Source organism: Lissotriton vulgaris, chromosome 3_1 (assembly GCF_964263255.1).
Source record: "Lissotriton vulgaris chromosome 3_1, aLisVul1.2, whole genome shotgun sequence".
NCBI classification, from domain to species: domain Eukaryota; kingdom Metazoa; phylum Chordata; class Amphibia; order Caudata; family Salamandridae; genus Lissotriton; species Lissotriton vulgaris.
The window spans coordinates 1801968336-1801994452 of NC_141689.1; positions in this window are offsets into that span (position 1 = coordinate 1801968336).

Consider the following 26117-nt stretch of genomic DNA (forward strand, 5'->3'; position numbering starts at 1 on the left):
TGGATCCCTCCTAGTTCAGTCCATTTCTTTATTTCTTCTGAAGTGGCATGTGTCTGGATATCGATTACATCTAGGGTGGGATCCCTGACTGACATACACTGAGTTGGTACTATTGTCTTTGTCACATCAGTAGTCTGGGTGTGAGTCAATGCTGTATGTTTTGCTGTCTGGTCTGCCAGGTCGTTACCCTGGGAAACAGAATCTGTAACCTTAGTATGTGCTTTACACTTCATGACTGATATGCCCGAGGGCAGATGTATTGCTTCTAATAGTGCTTGAATGAGGGGACCGTGTTGGATCTTGGCACCATGAGAGGTCAAAAAACCTCTTTCTTGCCATAACATGCCGAAGTCGTGTACGACTCCGAACGCATAGCGGGAATCAGTGTATATGTTAACATTTCTGTTCTTGGCTAGAATACAAGCTCGGGTCAGAGCGATGAGCTCCGCCGCTTGAGCAGACAATGTGTCAATACGGTGTGTTTCTTTAACTTCGGTTTCAGTGGTCACTGCATACGCGGCCACTAATTCTCCTGTACTTGTTCTCATGCATGAACCGTCCACATAAAGTGTCAGGTCTGGATTTGTCAGTGGAACATCTGTTAGGTCTCGTCGAGGTTTTGTTACTGTATTAATGATCTCTATGCAATCATGCGGTGTTGGATCTATCATAACTGCAGGTAACAATGTTGCGGGGTTCAGGATGCTACAGCGTCTGATTTCTATGTGTGGCTGGAATAGTGTCAATTCATAACCTGTCAATCGTGCTATGGTCAAGTGTTGAGTCTGGGTTCTGTTTAAAAGAACCTCTACAGAATGTGGAACTTGAACTGTTAATGGATGTCCTAAAACAATTGAATCACTCTGTCTGATTGCTAATGCTGTTGCTGCTACTGACTTTAAGCACGCAGGGAGTGCCTGGGCTACTGAATCCAATGTACTTGAAAAATAAGCGCAAGGCTTATATGAACCTGCTTGGTCTTGAGTGAGGACAGACAGTGCTGTACCCTCACGTTCTGTAACAAAAAGTGTAAAAGGTTTGCTGTAACATGGTGTCGCTAGAACTGGTGCTTGGCATAACGCTTTCTTTAATTCCTCAAAGGCTTGTGTATGTTCCTGAGTCCAGGGAAGGACAGTCGAAATCGCTGCCTCCTGTGTTGTTAACTGAATGAGTGGTTTGGCTAGAAATGCATACTGAGGAATCCATTGTCTGCAGTACGAGGTGAGGCCTATGAAGGCCCGCACTTCCTTTTGTGTCTGGGGTTGTGGCATATTTACAATTAACTGAATGCGATCGGGAGTGAGCTGTCTCCCCACTTTGGACAGCAAGTGACCCAAGTACACAACTTGCTGAACACAGAATTGTAGCTTCGAAGGAGACACCTTGTGTCCCTTGTCGGCCAGAAAATGTAAAACTGTCAGTGATGCTTGTTCTCATTCGGGCTCACTTCGTGCGGTGATCAGCAGATCATCGACGTATTGCAGTAAAGCGGTGTTAACTGGCATTGTGATACAATCAAGTTGTCTTTTCAGTGCTTGGCTATAGATGCTGGGGCTTTCTGTGAATCCTTGAGGTGCGCGTGAAAATTTGAAACTGCGTCCATTTAAACTGAATCCGAAGAGATATTGGCTCTCTGGATCAATAGGTACGCTGAAGAAGGCGTTCTTGAGGTCAATTACAGTAAAGAACGTCGCTTCTGAATCAATAGCAGTCAATAAGGATGAGATGTCGGGAACCACAGGGTACTGTGGAATAATGCATTTATTCAGTTCTCTCAGATCAATCACCAGCCGATATACTGGCGGTGCATTGGGATCAGTACGTTTAAGAATCGGAATGATGGGTGAATTACAGATATTGGAGTCGGTCTCTACGACCACTCCCTGGGTAATGAGCTCTTCAATGATTTCCAGTAAAGCCACTACAGCATCGGGTGGTAACTTGTATTGTCTGATTCTGGGTAAAACTACACCTTGTTTGAGTGTAACACGGTATGGGGTAATGTGCATACAACCTACATCAGTTGGGCCTTTTGCCCACAGGTGATCTGGTACATTTTTCAATCTGACATCAAACTCACGCAACATATAATGACCCTTGAAATCTCGCAGAAAGAGTCTGACTCCCTCCGGGGAACAGCAGATCACGGCTCCTAGAGCCTTCAATGTCTTAATTCCTAACAGATTTTCTGGACATGATTTCGTAAGTAACAAGTCTGTAACACGTGATAATGGACCCACAGCCAGGGGAATTGGTTCTGATACCTCATTTACAATGGGCTGTCCTGAAAAACCAAGGGAAACATTTTGTGAGCCTGAGAGGGGTGCCCCTGGAACTTCCTCATGACTGATTGTGGTGCGACTTGCCCCTGTGTCAATTAAAAACTTTCTGTCTTTTCCCAATACTTGGCAGAACCTGTACTATCAGACCTGGTAAGGCTTTAGTTTTCTCCCCAAGGCCTACCCCTGGGACCCGTTTGTTCTCTTCGTCTTCTATTTCTGTCCATACAATCTTTTTCTCCCCCACCTCCCATTCTTTTTCTTTTAGTTTCTCGTAGATGCCCGTGGGCAGCAGTACCTTTAACATTTTCGTGATATCTTCGTACGTATAATCCCCCATCAGTAACATGTCTTTAAGCTCTCTATGAAAACCTGCAGGGTCTTTATCATGGCACGGGACTAGTTTCTTCATTTCTAACAGTTCTAACTTAGTCAGAGGCGTGTGTACATATACTCGTTTCAAGTTATGATCGTCACCCATAACTGGATGCACTTCTCGTAAGGGGTTCTGACTTTCAATGCCATGCCGACGTTCCATATGATACGTTTTCCTTTCTGGGGGCGGGGCGGGAACATATTCGGAGCTTATGAAAGTGTCATATCTATGGCGTTGTTCTAGAATTATTTGAATTAATTTGGTACTTAAACCTCTCCATCTGTCCATGAGTAGTTCTTCTAACGTTTCGTGTAAGGGACCTGGATCAGAATGTTGATTTCTGTATTTCGTGAGGAGGTGCTGAATCATGTATACACCTGCTAATTTCTGCTTGTCTGGGGAAAGGTTCAGAAATGTCTGTGCTACGGTGTCATCATTGTATATATCCGGATTTTCAGTCCATAATATGGCTGACCGGGCTAGTTCTTGTTCATCCATAGAATTGAGTACATGGTACCCTACTCGATCTTGAAGCCTTTTATCAGTTTCCTGGAACTGATGTTCAGCAGAATTTGGGTTTGTTAAGGCAGAGAAAAGAACTCTCTTGCTTTCTGGACGGATGCCTTTCCTAAGATATGTTCCCTTACCTACATATGCTATAGTGTCTGTAGTCTTTTCTGGTTCTTCAGGTTCTTCTTCCCCCTCGGAGGAAGCCTTTTCTTTCTCTTCTTTGTGTACGTCTATCACTGCTTTTCTTATTTTCTTGTACATACTGGCTATGCAAGTCCCCTTGTCGTGTTTTCCTTCAGATATATTTTGACCCCACCTGTTGAGTGCATCTAATTCACCCTGATTTGTCTCGGGCCTGTCTCGTTCTCTTATTAGGCAATTTATGAAAAAACGTAGTATCTGTCCTTGAACGTCAACTTTCTGATGCTCCATGGCATCCTTAATACTGTCGGGGTCTTTCCCAGTCTGAATAAACTGATATATTCTATCTAGGTGCTCTTTCATTCCTGGAAACATCAGCAGGAAATCAGTAGCAGATCGTAACCGTAGTGATGCCATTATCATTCTATCGTCTTTGCCGGGTACTGGGTCATATCTGCAAACTGTAAGTTGTCCTTTGAATATATCGAGACGGGGTGATTTGAAAGTGTAGGGACTCTGCAAGTCCCCGAGCTGTAACCTGCGTGTTGATGGCGGGGTCTGGAGACCCCCCATCGCACCTCCTGAGGCGGAAGCTTGGACATTATCTCTCTGTGGGGTCTGTATCTGCACTTGAATTTGTCCTTTAGTAGGGTCAGGTAGACGTGGCTTCGGTAGATTAACTTTAGGTATGGGAAGTGGTGGAGGGGGTGGAACAGGGGGGATCTGTTGTGGTACTGGCGGAATATGATCTTGGGGCGGGTTACCACCCCCGTCCCTGTCGTTAGGCAGGGCGCGGACAGGCAGATTGGTGTAAGCGGGTGCTACATCCTCTAGATAGGAATTCAGGAATATGTCTTTAGTAGTCCTGTGAGTTACTTTAGTTGGAACCAATGGTGACGGCAGATTTTTCGGTATTTCTGACATGGCCTCAGACGAACCCTCGGCCGCGAGATACATACCGTTCATGAGGTTATTTCGTGCACGGTCTATCTGTTCTGATTTTACTCGGATCCCCTCAGTAATTAATTCGTTTTCTTGGGCTTTCTCTGATTCTTTAAGTCTGTCCTCTCTACGTAGTTCTTTTTCAGCACGCTTACGTGATTCCTTACGCCAAAACTCTATGGCGTCTTTCTGAGATTGTCTGGCTTTCTTTTTCCATAATGCTTCCTCTACCTTCATGATGCACTCGGCATCCCATGTTCCAGTAACTGGCCATCTGTGTCTCTCGTCTAGATGTTTAGTATAATCGGCCCATAAATCTAGATACACGATGGCATCTATGCCATGCTTGTGATACATAAAGTTTCCAGGAGTATCCTTAGGGGGAATAGGAATTTCTTCCTCTAGTATCCCTTTCCTAGTTCCTATCTGCTTTAACTTGTTGAAAAACGGCATCTTGTTTACTCAGTACTGAACGCTCAATCCTTGCTACTTAATACTAGATACAGCTAGTTAAACAAGAACACAATAATGCACATTAAAACAGTCACACTCATACCACGACATTAATCACATGAAGAAAAACATTTAAGAACACTTATTACTACCCCCTATATCAGATGTACTGCTAAACAGCACAGATACACTGCCTAAAACAGTGCAGACCGGACTTGTGTACCCAAACCCGTCTAGATACGTCCCAGCAATGGTACTCACCGGGAAGCACGGAAAACAGAAGGCCTCGGAAAACTCGACTGGACTGGACCGGACTCGACTCGACTCGACACGTGGATACTTCGGAAAACTGGTGGGCCTCTTGACACCTCGGACCTTGCTTCTTTCGGCTAGGCTCTGGTCGGGATCCTCCGCACTCCTCACCGCCTCGTCTGGGTACTGACCGCAATCTTCGTCACCTCCGTGGGCCAGAGGGAGATACAGGAAATCCTGCCGGTACGCGTAGTTTCCTTCTAACTGATGGCAGGGGACAGAGCTTGCAACGAACCAACCGGCGCGTGAGGTGGGGGAGGTGTACCTGTTCGGGCGCCAAAATGTCGTAAATATTTAATTTACCATCTTAATTTCTATGCAGGTAAGTACTTAATCAATAATAACTCAATCGGAAAGAAAGAAAACAGAGTCCGTGGTGTTAGAGTTCTTAGGGGTTTTATTCCTTAAAAAGGAATCATTCCGGAATTGGATATCATGTTCCTGCAACCACACGGGGTTCAGGAAGGGATAGAGCCATGTTTTATTGACAATACATAGCTTATATACTTAATTTACATCATAGAAAGCAATGTAGTAGGCGTAACAGCTGAGAGTAGACAAGATAACAGCATCCACGTGTTACTAGTACGTAATCAGAAGGCGTGGACTAGGCGTAACTGGAGGTGTGTTCTAGAAACGTCACAGGTAGGTGTCACATGTGGGTGGCACTAAAACAGAGATGTTGCAATGTCAGCAGAAATCAGAAGCTTGGATGCGCGCGCAGCTGCATGACGTGTGATTGGCGTGAAACTGGAGGGTGCAGGGGGCTTGACATTTACACTGACGGAAAGAGACAGAAGTCTGGTATGTCAGATCAACTTGTGCTTCTATCATATCTGATATCTGATGTTTAGGAACTGAGCTATCTGGGCGGAAAGGTCTCTGGGGCAGAAGCTATTCTATACTGACTGTGAGTGCGTGTATAAGCGCCTGAGTGTCTGCATGAGAGGCGTGGGGGCTTGGGCCTTCCATGGGAGCATGGTAACAGAGGCTATGAATTACTTGCATGGAGACAGGCCGGCCCTTCGGCTCTGCAGCTGGGGAATGTTTACTGAAACTAGTAGGCAGGAATGTATCTTCGAGGAGCGGAACAGATAACTCGAAGGTTGTAGTCAGTCTTGGCAGGCAGCAGGCTGAGCTGAGCGTGGTGGGCCGCGCTGGAAGTAAGGCAGAGTTCACGGGTACGGGGGCAGCCTGGGCAGCCTGGGCTGAGGCTTTCAGAGTCAGAAGGAAGAAAAAGGCTCGATGGCAGAAATTCAGGGCCTACTTTGCCAGAGCTGAAAAACATGTAAAGTACACTACAAAAAGACGTTGGCATAGCATACTTAGGAACGGACTATTCAACCCATTCAGGGTGGGTCTGAAAGAGGACATGTTAACGTTGGACGCAAATGTATTTGCGTCTTCATAGCTGGCACAGGAGGGAAGTTACATGCACTTTAACTCGTACATGGAGACGGTGGGGTACACGATAGGGAACATAACTTGACCAAAAATTTATATTTCCTCATCACCACCGTTTTGAAGGCCTCCCATTCCACAGCCCTAGAGCCAGCCATACCCTGATTGAACTGGAAATATTCAGTAACCTCTGCCTGTAACGTTGTACGGAAGTATGCATCTTCTAGGAAAGTAGGGTGTAGCCGTAAATTGGGAGTTAAGGTGCGCTCTGGAAGGGGGGTATATATGGAGTAATAATGGGTTATGATCTGACAGCATGCACCCTAGATATTCTGTGTGGGTGATAGCAGGTCACAGGTGGGCCGAACAGTTATACATGTCCAGTCTAGTATGTAGGCTATAAAGTATGAGTAATATGAGTCCTGTGTACTCCCATGTTGAACGCTCCAGATGTCCACCAGGTCCCACCACTCCAACCATTCTCTAAACCCTTTTGTCACCTTAGACATTAGTGTACCATTTAATGGGGGAGTTGAAGCATCTAGGTCAATGCCAGCTATGTAATTAATTTCTCCCCTATTAGGATATCTTATGTGTCGAGCAAGGAGAGGGATGCTGACTGTTGTCCCAGAAAGTGCACCTGCTCCTGATTCGGAGCATGGATGCTTCTGAGAGCAATCACTTTGCCTAGGAGCCTGCTCTATACCAAGACATTTCGGCCCTCTGGGTCTTTGAGGGAATGATCTAATTCAAAGGGGGTGTCAGCCCTGATCCATACTAGTGTCCCCCTCGGGAATGCTGAATAAGCGTGGCGTATAGATGACCACGCCATTTAGGTCCTAGTCTTGTCCTCTCTTCAAGTGTGAGGTGCGTCTCCTGTAGCACCACTATATGTGCTGCTCTACGTATGAGTTGACTATATATTTTGTGGTGCTTAGATGCCGACCCTATTCCCCTCACATTCCAAGATAAAATCTTCACTTCATGGGACAGTTGCGACATAATAGGCATTGTTATTCTCTCAGAACTCCCCGGTCACCCCCTACCCAAGTTCTCCCAGACATCTCAATGTGGCACAATAATACCACCAGAAGGCCACTAAACACCTCAAACAGGGCATCGCCACAATGGCTGACCCCCGCAAACCTGAAAGAACAAACAAAAACATCAGAAGTAGATGGCCTCCCCCAGTGACCGAGCAGGGGCTATCTGATGGGGGCCTGCAAGGGGCTTACCACCAAAGCTGTGTCCTTCTCCAGCCCAATAAGCCAGTGTTAGGGACAAGAGTCTCTCCTGTGTTGGGTAGTACCTGGTAAGTGGCCCCGGAGCAAGTAGGATGGTTTGTTCCTTCATGTCTTAGACACACCCCATCATCTCTGGTATCGCGCCCTCTTCATATCTGTATGTGTATCCATATTAGATGGGAGGGGGTTATCCGCACCTCCTTTCTTACCACTGGGTGAACACCAGCCACTTTGGTTTGCTGCTAGATCAGGTCCTCTGCTGTCTACGGGGACACCACTGAGAGCACCATCTCACTCTGGGCAGAGTCCCCGGGGTCTAACTCCTCAGATTTGTGGTTGGAAGATTTCCCGGAGCCCCCACTCCACCCACAGCACCACAACCTCCTTGCAGTACAGCCAGTCTTTCCTGCGCTGTCTGGGGTGAGAAGATTTTATGCAGCTGAATCCCCCTGGTTGAACGTCGAATCTGTTTCCATTTTGGCCGATTTTTTTCTTTTTTGAGTTTTTTATATAGCGTGAGCTAGACCCGAGACATCGGGTATCAGAGCGCTTTACATAGCATCAGTTCCGATACAGAAGTACACATTCATTTTTGTTAGGCACGGTGGAGATTAAGTGATTTGCCCAGAATCACAGGATGTTCAGAGTCATTGCCGAGACTCGAACTCCTTTCTCCAGCTTCGAGGTCGACTGCTCTAGCCGTAAGGCTACATCCTCTCCCCTATTTGTCATTGGGGTGCCCCTATTTGTCACTGGGGTGCCATCTCGAGGTTGCGGCACTGATGCGGCTACATAGCCCTCACTGATGCGAGGGGGCCGCCCCTGCGCCAACGGGTGTGAGGGCACTCTGTGTGTTCTTTCCATTACAAAAAACTGCGTGAGCAAGCCCTGAGCCACTGTATTCCATAGCCACTCCTCAAGGAACTATACCATATCCGTGTCCTTCAAGCCCTCAGAAACTCCCACCACTCTAATATTATTATGTTGGTTCCATCCTTTAGCATCTTCAGCTCGCCTTTCAAAGATCTACACTCTTGCAGTTTGATCATCCAGTTTTCGGGATGATGCAGCTTGTTCCAGTTCATGACCTCTATTGTTTGTTCCACGTCCTTCATTCTGTCCACCAAATTATGGTGTACCACCTGCAATAGGCCCAGGCTGACAGACACTGCTCCAATGTCCTGCCCCAGGGTCTGTTATAACAACCAGTAACTTGCCCAGGTGCACATGTTTCGACTGATCAGCAGCCCCTGGTTTTTCCACTCCAGTCTCACTGGATGTGTGAGGGGGTTCCCCCCCTTCCAAAAGTACACTCCCCTGTTTCACCCTCAGCTTGGCCATGGTAGGTTCCCACTCCTCCCTGGGTCACGCAGCAGAGGGTGCACTAGTCAGCTACACATTCTCAGGTTCCGAGGCGGTTAGTCTTTACATGCTGTTCTCATCCACCAAAGGGTAGTATGCCAAAGGCAATGACCCGCTGTACATCCCAGCCGATTATTTCTCCACTGTCCCCTTTAACTTGGTCTGTCAGGCAAAGGTTCGGATAATTAGGCGTCGGGTTGTACGTGATATTTCAAGGCCTCTGTTGCTCTGGAATGACTCAATGGTTCCTCTTCCACCCCTTTTGCATAGCACTGCCTCTCTGTGTAGTGGTGCAATCACTTGTTATAACTCATGGGTGTTCCGAATATTTTCCCTATGGCGTTTTGAACTCCTTCCCAATATTTGTGTAGTTTGCAGGATTCCCAGGATACATGTAAAAACATCCCTGTACCTCTGGTGTAATACCAATGTAGCATTAATTTCATCATGAATTCCTTCATGGCAGCACACTTTCCTTTGCTATGCGTTCTTGTGTAAATCTCCCCCAGTTTTAGGGTCCTGCCCAGCTCTATTTCCCAATGGCATTGTCCCAGAGTCATGGAGGCTGTGGTCAATGGGCTCCGTTTATTTTTGAGGTCAGAGATTAAACTTTTATAATTGTGGTTAGTCACCAGCCATTTCCTGAATTGCGCAAGGGATTGAGAAGCACAAGGTTTTACTGATGGGCGAAGAAGTAAATGCCTGAGATGATAATATCTGTTTCTCTTGCTTTTGAGAAGGTTGTGAAATGATTTGAGAGTTCAAATGAGTGAATACCGTATGGCTCGAATTATGTCGTAGCTCTGCAGCAGCCCCATGTTAAACGGCATAAGTCCATCATAAGTTCGTGGCTACCTTCATGGATCATGTAACAGGTGAGGAATATTATCCTCGGTTGTGAAGCCTCTTCTTTCCACATAATACCTCCATCTTAATACCTGTTAGATGGAGTAGACGATATTGCACATTTTCATCACCGACCGCCCTAATTTGTGCTTGTGAAGTCAATAGTTTGTGCTAGATTTTTGATGGACCTCCTCTCTGGTGTTTCTTCTCCAACTCCTTGAATTGTGATTCGAGTCACACCCATGTTTCTGCTCTGATCAGGCTGAATTGTGCTGATACCTACATTAAGTGATCTCTCATCACTGCCTTTTGTGAGTCCCATAGGATTCCCTCATTAACATTTCCTTTGTGACTATGGCAAGAACGTCTTGAATCACTCTCACCATCTCCTCTATTTGCTGCATCTTGGAGGAGGATGTTGTTTAGCTGCTAGGACCTGGGGAGAGAAGGCGAATGGAACATATATATTCTCATTGAGATTAGAGGATTGTCCGACATGGCAATACGGTGTATATAGGCCTCTAGAATTTGAATAAACATCATCATGGAGTTCACTAGTAAATAGTCAAACCCGGTCTAAGATTTGAATCTTTCTGAGTAAAAAGTATAAGCGATTTCTTCAGGGTGCTTGGCACACTACAGAACCACTACACCAGTTGAAGAAAGCCATTGTTAAGCATCCTCAATGAGACCCCCTGTGTGTCCCAGCCTCAATACTAATCTTTGTTTGAGGTTGTGTATAACAATAGTTAAGTCTGCTCTGACTGTCAATTGCCCCTCAGTGACAGTCATTGTTTACGCCATTATGGCCAGAGGAACCCTTCCTGTTTTCAGCTGGAGGCGTATTTGCTGGCTATTGTATAAAAGTTTCACCTTCGTTTTTCGACCAGGATCAGGTACCTGCCATTAGCGCTAGATGGCACCTGTAAAGGAACCTTGTGCTGGATTCTATTTGAGAAGAGAATCGCTATCCCTACAACACACACACGCAAAGCGTACTGTCCCCAATGACCTAGAATGACGCAAAATGCATTTTCTGATTGAAGTTGTAGATTTAATTGTAATTAAAAAAAGGATAGTGGAGGGATGGAAGAGGGAAGAGTTTGCATTTATATAGTGCTTGCTATCCCTGATGAGGTGTTGAAGTGCTTTTCGGCGAGTAGCACACTACTCCGGAATCCAAAACCAAAACCCAAAAAGGATTTGTGGTGAATTAGTAAAGGGAAATATGAAGTTAATTTGACTTGGGCGGGGGACATGTTAGTCTGCTATTTAGATTTAAAAAGGATAGTGGGTGGATAGAAGAGGGAAGGGTTTACATGTATATAGTGCTTGCTACCCCTCATGAGGTACTGAAGCATTTTCCGGCGGGTTGCATGCTAATCCGGAATCCAAACAGTGTTAGTGGGGAATTAGTATAGGGTAATATATAATTAATTTGGACATGTTAGTCTGTTATTTGGATTGAAAAGGAATAATGGAGGGATAGAAGAGGGGAGTGTCAAGATTTTTTTTATGGAGTTCATAACAGTAAGAGGGGGTTTGGGATAAGTAAAGCGGAGGTGGAGGGGGAAGAGTCAGAGGAAAGGCTTCAGAAAGGTTTGTTTGGGAGATCTGAATAGCAAAAGAGGCATGAGATGATGCAAGCAGAGGTAAAGGAAGGAAGAGTTTAGAAAGGGTTATTTTTGGGATCATAGTAGTGGTATGGGGTTTGGGATGAGAGAGGGAGTGGAGGTAGAGGGCATATTGAGAGAGGTATAGGGTGAGTAATAGGGTAGTGTATTGGAAAGAGTAGTACAATGAGGATTGAGATGAATCAGATAGTTAAGGTAGAGGATATACTGAGAGAGGTATAGGGTGAGAAATAGGGTATTGCATTAGAGAGAGTAGTAGAATAAGGTTTGAGATGAGTCAGAGTGGAGGTAGAGGATATATTGCAAGAGTTATAGGGTGACATATAGGGTAGTGTATTGGAGATGCTGAATTAGAAGCAAAGTAATAATTATAAAGGTACATACGTACAAGGAAAGGTATATATTTATAACAAAGGTAATATATGTAGATCAAATTTGAATGTTGAATTCAATAAACTCAGACTTTCAAGTATTGCTGTACTTTAAATTAATTTTTGTTTTTTTGTAATTCAATTGTGAAGCAATTGTAGATAAATAGTTATGATTACAGATTTACTTATTTATACAGGCACTTATATGCATGTTAAACATAGAATAATGTAACTATATGTAATATGTACATTTGTTGAACAGAACTAATGAATTTCTATATCTTTAAAACATGATTATTATACATGTTTATCCTAAGCAATACACATATGTAGGTACACATCTATAGTCCAAATAAATGCTTATATACATAGGGATATGCTGTATATTTATGTCTGAATATGGTGGTTATGTGGGGAAGAGACAACTCTTGAGCAGTCTTCTGAAGATAATGTGGTTATCCGTGGATCTTATGTTTCAGGGTAAAGAGTTCCATTGTTTGGCTGGTTAAACAGAGAAGAATGTGCCACCCATGTTTTTTTACTTGTACGTGGGATTTTAAGGCGAAGTGCCACTCTAGAGCAAAGATTCCTTTGTTGAATATATTTGGTGCTTTTATTCCAGATGAAGAGCGGTCCTGTTCTATGCATTGCTTTGTGGGTGATACAAAGCAGCTTGAATGTGGATCTTCTGGCAACCGGTAACCAATGTAGGGCTTTCAAAGCAGGTGAGATGTGGGCTTGTGGCTGTATATGTTAGAGTAGCCTGGCTTCAGAGTTCTGAATCAATTGTAGTCTTTTCATAGTTGTTAAAGGTGGTCTGTTGTAGAGGCAATTGGCGTAATTGTTGTAAAGTATTCCCCTTCCAGAATGCTCTCTCCCTTCCCACCAGGCACCCGTACCCCCTCGTGCACCATCTTGTGTTATGACAAATCAGCTGGCATTCTAGAATGCCAGCTATTAGAAGGAGGCCTAGTTTTAAGACAAGGTAAAGTGGTACGCCCCAAAGTGTTAAAGAGTAGAATCTTAAATATTTGCCATGACAGGGATCTAGGAATCAACAAAACGAAAGGCAGGGTCAAACTATGGTATTGGTGGCCTGGTTGTGACATCGCCATTGAGGGAAGGTGAGGGATTTTACGCAATGTGAGAATTTAGATAAGTGACAGGTGTTCTTTAGGCCCATGTTAAACCCCTTGCCCAGCCCAAGCATGCCCCGGGAGAGAATAGGCATTGACATAATGAGACCCATAAAAGAACAAGATGAACAGGTGTACATTGTAGTGGTGGTGGATCATTTTTCCAAGTGGCCCTAAATGGGTATTCTCCACAAAACTGACTCAGGCAACATTATCAAATTCCTTGACAACATTTTCACAAGGGAGGGTTTGCCCAAGTACAACCTCAGTGACAACAGGCCCCAGTTCATGTCTGACAACTTCAAAGAGTACATTGAAAGGAATGGTATTGTGCACAAAACCACTTCGGTGTACCACAAGGCTGGTAATGGTGTAGTAGAACGGGTTAACCGTGTCATCAAGGGTATTGTGCTGTTAGCAAATAACAATGCATTAACATAGAAAATCGAATTGTTTAAAATAGCGTGGGCTTACAGAGTGACTCCAAATAAATGCACTGGCTCTAGTTCTTTTGTTTTAATGAGAGGAAGAACGCCTATGTCTAAAGACAACATAGGGTGGTTGGAGACAGCCAAAAGTACCATGTGACCCCCTGAGACTGTGAAAGAGAACTTGTTACGTTGACAGGAAATTAGCAAAGAATTTCACGATTCGAAACATAAATGCAGACCAGTGACCCTTGAAGTGGGTGATATGGTTAGAGTTAAACACACAGGGTTCATTGAAAAAGGGCAGAGTCGCTATTCCCAATCCCTAGAGGTAAAGAAAATATTCTACAACTCTCCATTGCTAAGTGACGGCAAAGTCAGGCACTTTTCTGCACTCTCTATGAGTAAGAAAATAAAGGGTGTCATGTCTGACCAAAAGAGCAAAAACTCACCTCCAGTTCAGGTGGATGATTTTGCACATGTAAAGATGAGTATGAGAAGGGTGTCTGATTATGAGTCTGACATAGACAGCAGTTGTGGGGGCCAACAACCCCAGGTTGTGGATGTTGCACCTGTCCATGATCAAGAAGTAATCCCAGTAGAGAGTACTACGAATAATGATATTGATCCAAGGGAGACTGAGGGTCAAGCCCCCACTAGTCAACCAGATAAGTGTGACACTCCTTTGGAACACCCGACCAAGGGTGATAACATCACGACCATGTCCGGGCGTGCAATAGCTAAACCGAGCTCGTTTAATGATTTTGTATGCTTTTAGTGTTGCATTATTGTGAACAGCTGAGTAGTTGCATTTTTCTCTTGCAATGTCAATTTTGCATATCACGTGTTGTTACGCTTCTCCCTTGTTTCTCCCTCTTCCCCCCCATTTTTTCTCCCTCGGGAAGGAGATGTGTTGTCATGTATTTCCCTTCGAGAATGTTCTCTCCCTTCCCACTAGGTACCCATACCCCCTTGCGCATCATCTTGTGATATGACGTATCAGCTGGCAATTTAGAATGCCAGCTGATTGCCTGTCAGTTGGAAAGCTGTTGAGGCATTGACGTGCTGTGTCTTACTACGCTGTCTGCCTGTGAGGTGTGCTGTATTCTACCACAAGAATAAACCTCATATAATTATTCCTGCCTGCGACTATTCTTCATAATAGTAATTGTGTTTAGACAGAACAAGAAAGTAATCCGAGGTGGGGGAAGATACGTCGCCGAGTTTTTATAGTAACAAAGCTTCATCTTGCTAGTTTGTCCACTTGGGCATTCATTGATAGGTTGGAGACCATGGTAATTCTGAGGTTTCTTACTTCTTTTGATACTTTAGGTGGTGTTCTGAGATCATCAGGCTATGAGGCGAGTGGGTCATCATTTTTCTAATCGCCACATGTATTTCAGTTTTGGGAGCATTCAATTTGAGATTGCTCCATGTCATCCATTGATCCACGGCTCTAAGCAACTGAAGATTGGTGAGTTTCCAATGTCTTTGGGGCATTCCAGTCGAAGGAGTATTTGTGTGTCATCTGCATAGTTATAGCATGTGAGGTGAAATTGATTGATCAGTGCCAGTAATGACTTCATGTAAAGGTTGAAAAGCATGGGTGAGATGATAGAGCCTTGAGGGACCTTGCTTTTGTGTAGTACGGTTTGGAAGAGAAATGATGGTATGGATGACATTAGTTCTGCTGGGAAGATAGGATGTGATCCAGTTGAGAGCAGTTCCCTCTATGCTGGCTTCGTAGAGTCTGTGAAATAGAGTGTCATGGTAATACGTGTCAATGGCAGCTGAGAGGGCCAAGAGAAGTAGTGCAGCCACCCCATTCTGGTCACCTTGTTGACTGAGTTGTTCAAACCTTTCATATTAAGGATAAGTATTATTATTATTATAATTACATTTATTAAGTGCGCAGCTACCCGGAGGTTTTACCGGCGCAAAGGCAAACAGAGCGATATACAGGAAGAGAGGAGCGTCAGACCAGCAGTTTAAGTATTAAAGAGCCATGTCTTAATTCATTTACGGAAAGTCAAGAAGCACATTTCAGAACGCAGAGGTGGGGGTAAGGAGTTCCAAAGAGAAGGTGCTAACAGGGAGAACGAACGGCCTCCCATTTTGGCTCTCTTGACACGAGGTATCCTAAACTTATTCTGGGTGGATGACCTAAGTGTGCGGGGGGGGATATCCTGCTGCACTAGAACAGATAGGTAGTGTGGAGCTCTTCCAGTCATGATCTTGTGCATGAGACATAGTGCCTTGAATTTGACTCTGCTCTCAATTCGCAGCCAATGCAGTTTACGCATATGAGACGTGACCGGGGTTCTGGCGGGTAGGTTACAAATAAGGCGAACAGCCATATTCTGTACCACCTGGTACTTCCTAGTAACCTCCTTGCAGGCACCCAGGAGTAAGATATTCCCATAGTCCAGGCGTGAGGTGACAAGAGCCTGGACTACAGTCCTCAGGGTGTCAACAGGCAGCATCCACGTGATTTTCCTCAGCCACCTGATGATGGTGGTACAGGTGGCAGAGACTTTCACGACGTGTTGCCTGAAGGACAATTGATTGTCAAGGAGGACCCCAAGATTGCGAGCAGTCGTAGTTGGGGTAGGTAGAGGGCCCATCTCCGGTGGCCAATGTTGTGGGCCCCAGAGCGAGGTGTCAGAGCCAAACAGGATCAGTTCTGTTTTGTCCCCATTCAGTTTTAATTTGTGCTCAAGCATCCATGCAGATATTTGTTTTAGTCCAACTTGAAGGGAGGAAGAGGGGAGATTTTTGTTAGTGGAGAGTGAGTAGATGACTTGAGTGTCATCGGCGTAGGAATAAATTGTAAGACCTGCCTGTTCCGCCAAAAAAGGTGGTCCTAGATATAAGTTTTAAACACAACAAGTGATGTGGATATTGCTACTTCACAATCAACAAAGGATCAGACTAAATCTGAAAGTACAAACAAATGGAGATGTATTATTAGCTTAATTCAGCTCAAAAAATGAAGTATCCAGGAAGCTCCCGTCTCACGCGAACCGGTCGCGTGAGACGGGAGCTTCCTGGATACTTCGAGCTACCGAACGAATTGTCGCCCCTGTCCCTGTATATTTTGGAGCGAATGCCCACAATTTAAGATTTACTTGAAATTAAATTCCTTTTCGCCTTCAATCACCGGTACATTGTCCATCAAGATATCGGACTAGGCACGATTGAATTCGACTGCCCATCGAGGACTAACTGTCTCTTGACTGAACCCCTATTCTGAGTAGAAAGTCTCAGCCAGAGGTGTACCGCCCAACTGATCTGGAATCGTGTTACCTTTCCAATTTTAATTGGTGCTTCCCTGTCCCTTGTCCCCACTACCGTCCTGAAGAAGACCCGTAGCAGAGGTCGTGACTTCCCCTTATTGCGCCAGGGTCGAAACGTCGACGATCCCCCCGTTATTTCTTCAAAGCCTACACCTACCCTTCCTTGTCCCCCTGTATAATATTGTATATAGATTGTAAATGGGTAGGCTTTACATGTGCAATGTATAAATAACCTTTCTGTTGCACTTAATCACTTTCAAATCTATACCTATACTTTCCTTCACTTGAGCACCAACTCCCTTTCTTTCATTTCCACTTTTTGCTGAATTTTATGAATTTGTAAATAAACTGCAGTAGCATTTGTTGAATTACTGTTGTGTTGGGTTTCCTGCATTCTTTGCATTTTTTGAGCTGAATTAAGCTAATAATACATCTCCATTTGTTTGTACTTTCAGATTTAGTCTGATCCTTTGTTGATTGTGAAGTAGTAATATCCACATCACTTGTTGTGTTTAAAACTTATATCTAGGACCACCTTTTTTACATATAAACTGTTACCCAGGTCCTATTGATTATTTGGGTCTACCCCATTGTTTTCAATGTTCTGCCAAAAAAGCAAGAGGTCTCACATACAAATTAAAAGAAAGAGGGCTGAGGATAGACCCTTGTGGAACACCGTGATTAGAGGGGAATATTGATGAAACAGATGTAGAAGAAAAAACTTGAAACATGCGGTCAGAAAGAAAATTAGCAATCCAGGCCAGGGCGGAACCATCGACACCCACAGATTTCAAGGTGGACAACAAGATGGAGTGGGAGACGGTGTCAAATGCGGCACTCAAATCAAGCAATATGAGTGCCACTGTCTCCCCATTGTCCACCTTTTGTCTGATGGATTCCGACACACCAAGGAGAGTGGTTTCAGTAGAAAAACCAGCCCTGAACCCGGATTAAGAGCCATGAAGAAGATTAAAGGATTCGACGTGGGAATTGAGCAAAGAATTAACGTGTTTCTCTAGAATTTTAGAGAAACATGAAAGCAAAGAAATGGGGCGGAAGTTAGATGGGTTGTTGGGGTCTGCGTTGGCCTTTTTTAATAATGGGACCACCATAGCGTGCTTCCATTCATTAGGAACGATAGCTTCAGTTAGTGATGCATTCAGAACCTTCAAAATAATATGGAGTAGGGCAGGGTCCAAAGAGCTTAGAACTTGAGGAGGCATTGGGTCAAGGGGGGAGCCAGATTTTATGTCTTGCAGATACTTTTTTAAAAGCGTAGGGGAGATAGGATCCCAAGTGTGAAGTAGGGGAATAGCGGAAATGGAGCAAGGGATGATAGCAGGAGGGGGAGTGCGTAAGGTTAGATCAGGGTAAGTGGACGCAACAGGAGTAGAGTTAAAAGTATCATAGATCTTATCAATCTTCTCAACAAAGAAAGTGGCTAAAGCATCAAACTGGGCAGTGTCCAGACAGGGATCCTTAGGTACAGTAGACGCACCTGAAAGCTCTTTAACTATTATAAACAGGGCCTTGGGTCTATTTTGCGCCGTAAGAATAGTGTTATTAGCAAAATTGGCTCTGGCGCTATCACAAGCCGAGTGATACGCTTTAAGGGCAGCCTTGTATTTTACTTTCTGATCAGAGTTATAGTTGGAACGCCATAAGCGTTCCAGTTTTTTGCAATTGGATTTTTCTTGGCGAAGTGCGTCAGTGAACCATGGTGCCGGTGGGTGATGGATTTGAGATTTATTTCTTTGTGTCGGGAGACAGGAATCCAACGCTGTTGTCAACCACAATCTGACAGTAGATAGCTCTTTAGTAGTTATACTGGAAGACGCAGGTTTTGAGTTGGCAAGAAAGGAGTTTAGTTTGGCTACGTCTAAACGTTTCCAGTTCCTGCTGGCTTTGTGAGGGAGAGCGGGATTAGAGGAATTAACCATAGTCATTTTAATTGAGAAGTTAACAAGAAAATGGTCCGACCAGGTGACCGGCGTTGAGGATTGGTAGGAAATACCAGTGAGGTTAGAAATGATGGGGTCCAAAAGATTGCCGGCCTTGTGAGTGGGGTCGGAATTGTGAAGTTTTAAAGCACCCTGCTCAGGCCTCATCTTTCACTTTTGCTTATTCCTATGACTTCTACATGTCTATATGTCATTAGGAGCGTCTCTGAAGCCTATGCCATTTACATGTATGTTTATGCTTCTCAGGCCGGAAGTAACAGCAGCATGAAAGCTCAACGTGCTTTTTATTCATATGCACAAATTTGTTCATTGTACTAAATAGACAAAAAATAAAACAGTTAAATATGGCAGTTTGCTCATTTCCCATGCCTTGTGTCTGCCCTCAAAAAAACCCATCAGATCATATACACTGTAGAGAAGACACCTTCAAAGTTTATTCATGCAAATTAGACGTAGTTGTCATCAGCTCACTAGCCCCCAGATTCATCATTGTCATGTTTTGCAAGTCCTTAATAGTGATTATTAAGGAATCGCTATTAAAGACTCGCAAAACGGGATTCATGTAGAAATCGCAATATTTATTGCGATTCCTACAGCTTCCTTATTTGCGATTCGCTAATTGCGAATCGCAAATAAGGAATGGCTCCCCATTCATTCCTATGGGCCTAACGATTAGCAAATAGCGAATCGCAAATAAGGAAGCAACTTCAGGGGCGCCAGGGTGTCCAAAGGACACCCTGTAGCACCCCTGAAATTGTAATGTACACTGGTGTTGCGCACACACATGTCCAAAGGACATGTGTGTGTGTAACATACAACTAGAAAGATGCACTAAAGTGCATTTTTCTAGGTTTTCACTATTTACCACGTAGTCAGACTTCGCGGTAAGTAGCGGCCCCAGATTGCGAATTCGCAATTTTTAAATGGTTCATGAATTGCATTTAAGGAATCTCAAATTGAGATTCCTTAAATGCAATTCATCACAATTTAGTGATTTCTATAATTGCGATTTTTGCATTTGGGATGATGAATCCCAAATGCAAAAATAGCGCTCGCAAAGGGCCAGATTCTCAGAATCTGGCCCTTTGCGAGCCGAATTTCCTTTGATGAATCTGGCTGTAGGTGTTGTTACCATCGAAAATGTGTGTGCAGGGTCCTGTGGGTGATATACTATCGGCCACATGCATCAAAGTCCGGTTTTGCGATTCCTTATTTATTCCCATTGATTCCTATGGGCCAAAAGGCCCATAGGAATCAATGGGAAGGCATTGACATTTTCCGAATTTCAATTAGCGATTCGCAAAATGTTAATGCATTCCATGGGTGCAGGGGGGGTCCAAAGGACCCCCCCCCGCTGCACCCCTGAAATGTATTTTGAAGTGCATGTTTCACACACACATGTCCTAAGGACAAGTGTGTCTGTAACATGACAGTGTTTTAAAATGCAATTTTGAGCATTTTAATACATTTTCGCACATTACCACGAGGTTCACCCTCATGGTAATTTGCACCCCCTAATTGTGAAATCGCAATTTTAAAAGTAATCATCCATTGTTTTTAAGGAATCGCAAATTTGCGATTCCTTAAAAGCAATCGCATTTTTGGAATTCGCTAAAAATAGCGATTTTTCCAAAAATGTTTGATGCATCCCAAAAACCTATTTAGGAATCGCAAACGGCCGAATTTACCGATTCGCACCGTTTGCTCTTCCTAAATAGGTTGATGCATGTGGCCGCACGAGAGGAGTGCTGAAATGGAAATTCCCAGGTTTAGGGGAGTGGTGAGTGAGCAATGGTCAAAGTCCTAATTGATTCTTTAGGTGCTATCTACAAAATATCTAGATCATCATCTATGATAGGCAATAAGGATAGGAACAAAAGCCACAGTTGTTCAAAGTAACAATTGAAGACATCTGCGGTTGTCAACAGTCCGAGTAAATCTACTGCTACACTAATTGGAAAGACGATTTGGATATTCACTTATAAGTTTGGCCTCTGGGTGGCAGTGCTGCATTGCGAATATCAATATCATGTTTAGAAATGACTTGGACATCAGTGAACGTATTGAGTCAGGCTCATAACACAGTTTTCACACTTGTGTTTTATGTTATTGTACTGTACTGTACTATGTAGAAATTGCTGCATGTGGGGTGTAAAAGTGCTTACCCACACGGAGAGCCAGCTACACCATGTAGGATGTGGAGTTGGGAGGTTGTTGTTTTGAGCCTGTATGGGAAGTGTTGTCATGCAGTGCGTGATTGTAGTGTCTCACACATATTGATAATTAAGACTAACCAGCTTAGCCACAGGGGTAGCGGGATGCTGTGTGCCCGTCCACCAAAAAACATGGGATATCAGAAAACTCCCAGTAATCCATGCAGTGGCACGCGTCAGGCAGAGATGCTGCTGAATTAGTAAAAGGATACCAAAAGTGCACGAATGTGAATAGATGACAAAAGCACTAGCCATGCGCCATTTCTTTTAATTTTATTTAATAAATACTTAATACTGCTGAAAAAATACACCCCAGGAAGGAGGAAGGAGGTTCAAGAGCATCAAGGCTGGCACACTGAGCACAAACTACAGAGACATTTAAAGGTCCAGATTCCACCTATTGCTGTTCGGTGAAAGGAAGGAAGCCACCATTTTAGCCGGGGTTCACCCTACTACCCATTAAAGGCTCTCAAAGGTGGAAGAGCACCAGTTGGGTGACCGTAGTCATGTAAGAGCCCAGAATGCACCTGCGAAGGTGAGAGACAAAAAGATTGGTGGGTTGATGCCCCGACAGCACAGAGTGAATAGGAGGCATATTACCAAGGAGTAGCAATATTTATCGCTAACTAGGCTTAGCAACAATGTTTTATCGCTGAGCATCGCCGGAAATTATCGCTGAGATAACGTGCTATTAGCAACGTTTATCTCCAAAGCGATAATTTTTCCGGCAATAGCGTGAATATCCTAAAATCACTTTTAGGATTGCAAAAAAGGTTTGTTTGGGTAGAAATCATTCTTATTAGTAAAGCCAACTGCTGCCACTGTGTTACTTTTTAAATACAGAGTTTGTGCTTCTCAAGACCAAGCACTCTTAAAAAATACAGCCTACCAGTATGGATGGCATGTGACTCCTACACCTTGCAGTCCTCATTGTCTTATGTAGCATTTATTTCATATATATCGATTTCCACACATATGATTTATTGTCTCTGAATAATGTGTGTTTGATGAAAAGTTCTTAAACTTCCTACAATTGTATGAGTAGTGCTATAATACAAATGAAAAACATGTGCGAGAAGGACTGTGAAGAGATGAGGTGAACTTTTGGAGGGTGGTGAGGGAATTCATGGAGAAGTAGGTCAATAAGGGGGGGGGTGCCTTGACGGATCGTCCACCAGGCACCACCAGAATTAAAGCAGACCCAGTTAATTTTCGTGGAGCCCAGGAACTCTTGTTCTTTTCAGTTTCATATTAGGCTTCCTCCTTACCTTCTAGAATTTCCTCAGAGAACAACTTCCAATTTCATTATTTATTTTAATTTTTTTATTTAATCATCTGTTTGTTGATTTTTTATTTTATGCACAGCTGCACACATTGTACACAATATAAAATTAGCATATGTGAGATTTGCTGATGAAAATGTCAATCACATATTGGCCACATATTTACAGTAAATTACTGCTGCATCGCTGCTCAGACCTGTTTCTATAATTTCCTGCCTCTTCCTCACCAAGGCTACATTTCCTCTGTGCCCAAAGAGTTGCAGAGTTCACTGGAAAGGTAAAGATGAGGGGGACCTTTGTAGAAAACCCTTCCTATGACTGAACCTCATCCAGGATCAGCATTTGTGCCCCAGCAGCAAAGGGCCCCAGGTCTGCTGACGCCCGTGGCTAGCACGTTAATTGCACCAGCCACCGAGGACCACCTCCCACCTAGATCCTGTGGTCCATACAGGTTTGAAGTGCCTGGTCATGAACGAAGGAAGAGTTAGGGGAGGCAGTGGCGTAACGAAACTTGAGGGGGCCCCCTTGCAAAGCACATGGAAGGGGCCCCCCCTCGGCGGCGCAGCCCACCATGTACCACTTTGCCCTACCACCCAAAAATCTAGCATATTTTAATTTGAAACCTGGACGGCTGCAAGGCGGCAGGAGGCAGGAGCTAAAGGACAGAGCCAAGAAGACAGGGGATGGAGCTGGCTTGAATGTATTGTATTGTTATATGTATAGAGGGCTTACTATCTCTATGTGGAGCTCTGAAGCGCTTGCCTACATGAGTAGCAAGATACAATATGCATAGGGTGTGGGGTTGGAAGCGGCATTTAAAAAACACTATTGGGTATTGGTTGGACAAAATGAGGTTGAACCTATTGCTAACTCCTCATTGATGGGGAGATTCTTAGACTTTTGGACTGGTGCTTTCTGGAACCATATTGTGATGCTGTTACTGTGCCACTGGATGAGAAACTATATTTCCAATTCCAGGTTGGTACATTGCCCTTGAAAACATTTACCAATAAATGGGCTCTAAACGATGATGTACTGTGCTCAGTGCTCCACCAGTAATAGCTCTGGAAAAATTATTGGTCATGTCCTGTTTGCCTGCCCGGGATATGTTAGTCCCCAGCAGAAATGGATCACTCATTCTGCAGGCAAATGACGACTCAAATCAGTTGTACTGCTCTTAGAATCCTCAGATGAGACCCAAGATTACCGTATGCATTCACTGTCACTATGTTTCTGGGGTGGATGTGGCCAAAAAGAGCCAGGACCCTTGCTACAGTTGGCTTGAGTTTAAACAACGTATATCTGAGACTTCCACCTGATAAATGTGTTATCTTTTAACTTTAAAATCAAACCCTCAAGTGTACTGATAGCACTGTTTTGTTGTGGAAACATTTTAAGCTGCTAGTGAAACAAATTATCATTGTATTCGGGTAAGTCTTGAGTCCCAAGATGGCTGCCACTACTTCCTGGTTGAAGTGGTGGCAGCCAATCAAAACTCATCATGGCTTGGGTCCCTCACTGTGCCACTGGAACCATACTACGACTGAGGAGCCAGAATCAGCATGAAACCAGTCTTGAGTTGCTTACGTTCTGGTTCAGGGAGTACCCCGCTGGATTGTTCCTATTGGAGCAGAGTCAAGACTGATTAGCATATGGATGAGTCCAAACTAAGGCGAAATGGAGTTCAGAAGAATGATGGTGTGAAATGCTATTCTGAGCAATTGCCAGTGGTAAAACAAATTGTAAGAAATTGTGAGTTTGATGAAAATATAAGCATGTATAAAAGATCCGTCCATGCAATAGAACATTACAAGAAGACATACTGTCTTTGCATTTCTACTTTCAACAGATAAGTCAAATTAGCTTACTGTCCATGTAGAGTTCATATATTTCTTTCTTCATCCCTAAGAATACAAGGATGAACTTGCAAAGTGCTATGGATATGACACCATCATGCAAAGATGGATAATTGTTCTGTTTGCCCACATTTTCAAACTCAGCTTCACATTCTTGGTGTGTCGGATATAGCACATACACAATAAAGTTTCAAAAAACGTAATCCTCTGTAAAAAAAAAAAAAAAGAATTCCCTACTACAGGAGAGGAGGAGGGAATGGTATAGGTATTACACCATTAGGGTGGGAGAGCAAATGAGGGGAGGGGCTACTATGCTGGATGGAGAAAAAGCATAAGGGAAAGACGTGTCATGTGTCTAGCAACAAGAAGGAGAGCTCCCAGTGGCAGGAGAACAGGAGTGTCAGGAACTTTGAGAGTTGAGGGTTGTTGGTTATTGCTGTAGTGAACACTTTCTCTCCAATGTAGCGATCTTCGAGAGTGTAAGAATGTCAGACTAATGATTACACTATTGATAAAAAGAAACAGAAAGGGGAGAGACATACAAGTGATGTTTTGATGGAAGGGTGTGAATTGGTTACAGTCTCAGAGTCGGGGCATTATAGCACCTGTAGAATAATGTGTGGAAGTGAACGTCCGTCCCGTTAGCAGCACGTAGCTTAATAGCATGCGGCATGAACAGCAGGCACATTATATTGGGTAGCTGTGCGTGTGTCTCTTGTTAAATGTTATTTCACCGTAAAAGAAGACAAAGAAGGTGCAAACTTTAAAAAACAGTAAATTTCAGTCTAATTATCAGGTTCTATGACTTCTGAAGAACAATTTTTCCTAATTTCTCTTCTGGCTGTGGTGCCCCCATTGAGACGAATAACTACGTCACCACCCTGTTCATGGGTGGCTCTTCCCCTATTAATAGAAAGTCCCTCTCTGGACAGCGTCTTCGGAGGAAAGATAGATTTGGCTTCACTATGGTGAAAGACTGCCGTTGAGTTAATTTTCTGGACTCCTTTGAACAGGTTATTGGTTGATAAGCGGCATTTCTGTGAGAATGGCTCTTCGGTAGAATTGGCACAGAAGAAGAAATATGTTCGCCCCCAGCCCAAAGGGAACCATTCACTAAGTGGACACCTCACGGTGTTTAATGTGGATTTATACCAATCACATGCTTTCTTTTTTTCTAGCCAATGTACAGCCGGTATAATATAATGGCTAGAAAAGATGTGTTTCAGAACTGTGAAGGAAATTTACTGATAACTGACACCAGGCCCACATTGACCATACTACAAAAAGGGCATTTCCCCAATGGACTGCAGGCCTGGGGATGTTTCCTGGGTAGCATAGACAGACACATTCTCGAAGTGATACCCCAGGCATCACTTAGTATGCTACTGACCAACACGTCCCCAGTAATGGATGGCATATGAAGTGTTTGGACACCACTCTACAGGTGGAAAATATTGTTGCGGTGAAAGAGCACCTTTATATCTGCAGGCCCCTAGAAATCGTCTCCACTTCCAATAAAAAACGAAATATATCAAACTTTTCCCAATAAATGAACAATGGCGCTTCATGGAGACCTCTGTGGAAGGATGTGTGACCGTGTTTAACCCTCCACGCTAGACACTGCCATCTACATTGTTCTCTGGTCTCTGAAGAACCTACACTCTCGGGACCTTATAATAGTCCGCAGAAGCAAGGTTGGTTGTGAGCCTTGTGTCCGAAGCCTGTGGAGGCTATGGAAACATAGAATAGCATTCAGCTTTCCATATTTGGTATGCACGCAGAGTGATTTTGTTGGCATGGCCGTTCTGTGGGAACATCCTTAATCAAAAGGAGCGCGTTCTGGTTCTCTCTGTTGGCGCATTTACATGGCGCCATGGTAGTCCTTTCCATCGGACGGACCCGAGTAGCCTGTTTTAAAAGTAGGATTGACGCATCTTTTCCATAACGTCAGTCAGCGTCACTGTTGGAAGAAGTCTGATCATTTTACCGGATATTTACAACAGCACACCGGGTGTTTACACTACGTACTTCAAACAGGGTAGGGTATTACTGTGCATGTGTTGCATTAGAAAG